Source organism: Haplochromis burtoni, unplaced genomic scaffold (assembly GCF_018398535.1).
Source record: "Haplochromis burtoni strain Fernald_Lab_line unplaced genomic scaffold, NCSU_Asbu1 Contig_321, whole genome shotgun sequence".
Lineage (NCBI taxonomy): Eukaryota > Metazoa > Chordata > Actinopteri > Cichliformes > Cichlidae > Haplochromis > Haplochromis burtoni.
In genome coordinates, this window is record NW_024582682.1 from 401,795 (window position 1) to 406,242 (window position 4,448).

At 47.3% G+C, this 4,448-nt stretch overlaps 1 protein-coding gene and 1 long non-coding RNA gene across 3 annotated transcripts in view; both read left to right on the forward strand.

Moving 5' to 3' along the window:
• Positions 1-4,448, forward strand: part of eipr1 (EARP complex and GARP complex interacting protein 1) — a 48,048-nt gene that overhangs the window by 32,777 nt on the left and 10,823 nt on the right. The gene's annotated exons all lie outside the window — the stretch shown is intronic.
• LOC121815831 lies at positions 3-3,053 on the forward strand. The gene is made up of 2 exons (XR_006055382.1): positions 3-38; positions 206-3,053. It is a non-coding gene; the product is annotated as an uncharacterized LOC121815831 (long non-coding RNA).

Here is a 4,448-nt window from a genome sequence, read left to right on the forward strand (position 1 = left end):
TACAGACTGGATGCAGACGGGTTACAGACTGGATGCAGGTGGGTTACAGACTGGATGCAGGCCGGTTACAGACCAGATGCAGACCAGTTCTAAACCGGTTGCAAGCTAATTGCGCACGATGGCAATAATTTTGGTTGTGCATTCAGTCAACAGTGGTTCTCTGGTGTGACTATAGCATTCTTTTTCTCCTCTTCTCTAAAATAAGGACAGGGAGTGCAGCTCCACCAGCAGCAGACGCCTCGAGCTGGTTATCTAACACCCTGGAGAGGAGCTTGGTCTCTACAGCACCCTCTTGCCTCCCAGATGCATAGCTTTTTTCTTTAAAAAAAAAAAAAAAAAAGCAAAGATAGTGCTGCTTATAAAACATATATGATGCCTGTTCCACTTTGTACTGATGTAATATGCAGCATTATGTAAATTATGGAATACTCGGCTCTGATACGGGGACAGAAAACTGTGTTTAATGGAAAATCCTGACACACTCTCACTCCTCCTCAGCCGGCTGTTCTCACTGCACCTTTGCTTTTACATTATTCACAGAGTAATCCCTGCTGTACTGAGCTGCTGTTGTGATTTTTTTTTTTTTTTTTTTTAGGCAGGTCTGTTTCATTAATGTATTTTTAAAAGGTCTTATTTCAGTTATGCCACAGGTCGTTAGTGAGAGCTGGGCAGCATTGTTGCAGAGATGAACAATGTGTGCAAAATGTGCATCAGCTCACAGAGTGGAGCATGTGGGCTGTAACAAATATCACATAATTATATACAGCAGATTAATTATCCTGCAGATTGGAGCTGGTGATGTGTACACAAACAGTCCAGAAAGGATCCAGCTCAATGTCAGAATAACTAAAATGTCAGTAATTCAGCTTTACTCGCACATTTTTGATTCCTAAAGCCATGTGGAGCTCGTCAATAAAGTCAGAGTCATCGGTTTACAACAATAGAATTCAGAGTGTGATTGTCTCTAATTAAAGGGCTCACAGCGCTGGAGCGTAACCATGGTTGCTGGTGCTGAAGGACATAAAAACTGAGAACAGGCAGCAGAGCTATGCAAAAGTCTCATGCACTTATCTGCAGTCGCTCACTCCAGGTTTATCCAGCGTGACACGACAACCCGAAACATGCAGCCGGTCATAAAAATGTAAAGCGTATGACCCCACAGAGACCTGCTCACAGCACCTGTGAGAGGACGCCGATCGCTCTACGCAGTGCTCCGAAGGCGCCCCGAAGGCGCTCGGGTGACGCTGCACTGATGCCTGAGGCTTCATTCAGAGGCGGTTCACTGTGTCCTGGGCCGCCTTGAAGGACCGCCTACTCATTGTGTTCTTTGGACCAGCCAATCACGCAGTTTATTCTGAGAAAGGCGGCTCTCTCCACACTGTCAGTATTTCTAAAAGCATGTAGCGACGTGTGTGATTCGGGATCCAGTCTGCATTACTTTGGTTTCTTCTTCCAATCGCTGTGTTTCTTGGTCAGTCAACAGCTCCAGCGGAGCTACTGCCAGATGTCTGGGCTGGAATCATGTTCTCAACCAGTTCAAGAACTGGGACCAGTTTCGTCAGGATGTTTGGTATTTACTTGTTTTCGGTACAGTTCCACTCATGTAAAGGTTGCGTGATCTTCCACGTGTGTTTAGGTTTAAGCAGCACAGCTACTCAGTTGGTAGAGGCAGCAGGATTTCTTGGTCGGGTTAACCTGTAAAACTACTTGGCTGTGTTCATGCATCGAGACTTCTCTGTTAGTTTAGGTAAGAGGTGGGGAACTCCGGGCCTCGAGGGCCATGCCCTGCAGGTTTTAGATCTCACCCTGGGTCAACACACCTGAATCAAATGTTTAGTTCATCACCAGGCCTCTGGAGAACTGTTGAGGAGGTCTTTTAACCAAGGACACTGGCCCTCGAGACCTGGAGTTCCCCCACCCCTGGTTTAGGTGATGAAACAGATTTACGTCTCAGGCACGCAGCCATGCAGATTGCTGGGCGACCTGCAGTCACCAGGGAAAAACATGGATTCAACCCAACCGGTTGGTGAACGGTTCCCCTAGGTTTCTGTCATTGGTTGAATTCAGTGGCGAAGAACATGCTACACCAAAAAGCTTGAGATTTCTTTGGTGCCCTTCAATATAAGTGCCTTTTGAAGCATGTTTGTGGCACTGGTAAGGTCAACTTTTATTTTGAAGGCAAACATTCTCAGTTTCCAAGTTTCCAAGGCAGAAGAAGACTTTCTTTGGTCTGGTCTGTCCCTGGTCTGCAGGCCTGGGTGACGAGGATGCTTTGGCGCACTATAGGAATCGTGGATTGGTTCAAAGTGCCCCATTTCCTCCTTTCTCATAGCTGCTTCCTGTTTGTGCGGGTGACTCGTCTCCCCACAGAGGCACAAACCATACTTCCATGTGGAATAACTCGGATGTGAAGTCTTGCTGACTGCAGAGAGTAAATGGACTGTTCCCAGAGACAAAGAAATAACTTTTTTAAAAAATAACTTCCCACTTTGGACAACCAGTAACTGCTGTTTGTAAGTTAAAAACATCTTTAAAGAGGAAAGATGAAAACAAGTTGTTAGTTTGTGAGGATCTGACTGTGGGCCCACCGGGTGGCTTTAAGCCTTTGAATAATATTAGGCTAGCTAACAGCCATGTAGTACTCGCCACTGGGCATGTAGCTGTGCCTCTCTGTGAGGGAGAGAGGCCTGTCACTGGAGATGTTCTTACTCTGCATCGACTCTGAGTTCCCTTTTGGACCCACAGTCCACAGTGAGACACACACAGACGCACACTGAGCTGTGTAATAGCTGTCAGGCCTGCAGCCATACCATGCTCTGCAGGGTGCATACTGAACAGCAGTGCCGTGTTGCAGTGAAGCATGGATCCTGTACATCTCCCCTGTGGTGTGTATGTGAGCATGTGCAGAACGAGCAGATATGGAGAGCGAAGCAAAAGAAGCCGAAATGATTGATGGCGGTGCCATTTGCTTCTTTAAACGCCGGCTCTCTGCTGGTGCAAAGACGACGAGCGGACATCGTCAAACCTCCTCGCCCGGATCGGCCCGAACACTGCCTAACCAAAACCAGCGTTTCCATTCCACCTACCCATCAGCGCCTCGGCGTGCCGTGATGATAGGTTAGCCGAGGTTAGCATATTTTATTCACATATTCAAATCTGGCTCTATTATGCAAAAAGTGTTGGCTGTTCAAAGTATCATATTTCACATTCAAATACGGGCCATTATGCAAAAGATGTCAGCTGTTTTTGAAATAGTGCTCTTCCATATGCCACTGTTGATTTGAGGGTGACCTTTTGAACCCTGCCGCTGTCAGATCGATCATCCGTGACCTTTTCCCGCGCTCCGGGCTTTTCCTCGGAAGACACGAACCAGACATCCCGCTGTAGCTCTCATAATGGAGGGGTCGGGACCTTATGCAGACTTTGAAATAATTACAGAGAACACCTTTACGTTTAACACCCCCACCGCCGTGCTTATTTAGCTGCTCCACCTGCTGCAGCACACGCTGGACGGAGGTTACAGGGAGAAAGGGGGAAACTGGGTGAATATTTGCACTCTTTGGCCTTTGTTTCCTGCACTGATTGGTTATCAGTTGTGACAGTAACCTCACCGCAGTCACATGATCGGTCAGATGTTTTATTCAGTAAGACCTGAGAACATAAAATCATCATGAAAGAGTTCAGCGAGCTCAGAGATCAGGTGAGCAGCGAGCTCATTTTCTCCTTTGTGTTTATGATCGTGGGCGTCGCCCCCTGCTGGGCAGTATAACAAACGCAGGTTTCAGGTGTTTAAACTTCGTTTATGTTGGAAGTTTGGACTCTTTGCTTCACACGAACCTCTGTGCTCTCCTCCATCGTTTAGCCTGCTTGATGCCACGATCCTTTACTTTTTGTTCGTTTGCAGGCTCCTCCCCCTCCTCCCCCCTCCCTGCCTCCCTCTCCTGCTCCCATCTTTCTTTCTCTGCCAGCTCCATCTCAAAGCCAGGCTTTAATTTTGATCAGCGATGAAATGATTGCTCTCCTCTTTCGATTTTTCTTTTCTTCCCCCTCCCATCTTGCTGTGGTTGCCATGGAAACAGGGATGTGTGTGTATGTGTGTGTGTGTGAGATTGTCGATCCCCTCAGCAGAGAGATTTATCACCCAGACTAAGCCTGTGTGTGTGTGCGTCTCTACCTTTGTAGCTTCCTGCTCACACTCTGCCTGTATTTACACACATAAATGGTATTTGTGGGAGTGTGTTTTCCCGGTTTTATGTTTTTATCTGCGTGTGTGTGTAACAGTGTGTGTAATAGGTCCCCGTCCCCTCGTCAGCCCCCCATCACACACACTCGCTGGATGACTTAAGATTGAGCGTGTTTGATGGCTCGACCGCAGCTCTAATCCTGCTCATGCAAACATAAACACACACACACACACACACACACACACACACACACACACACACACA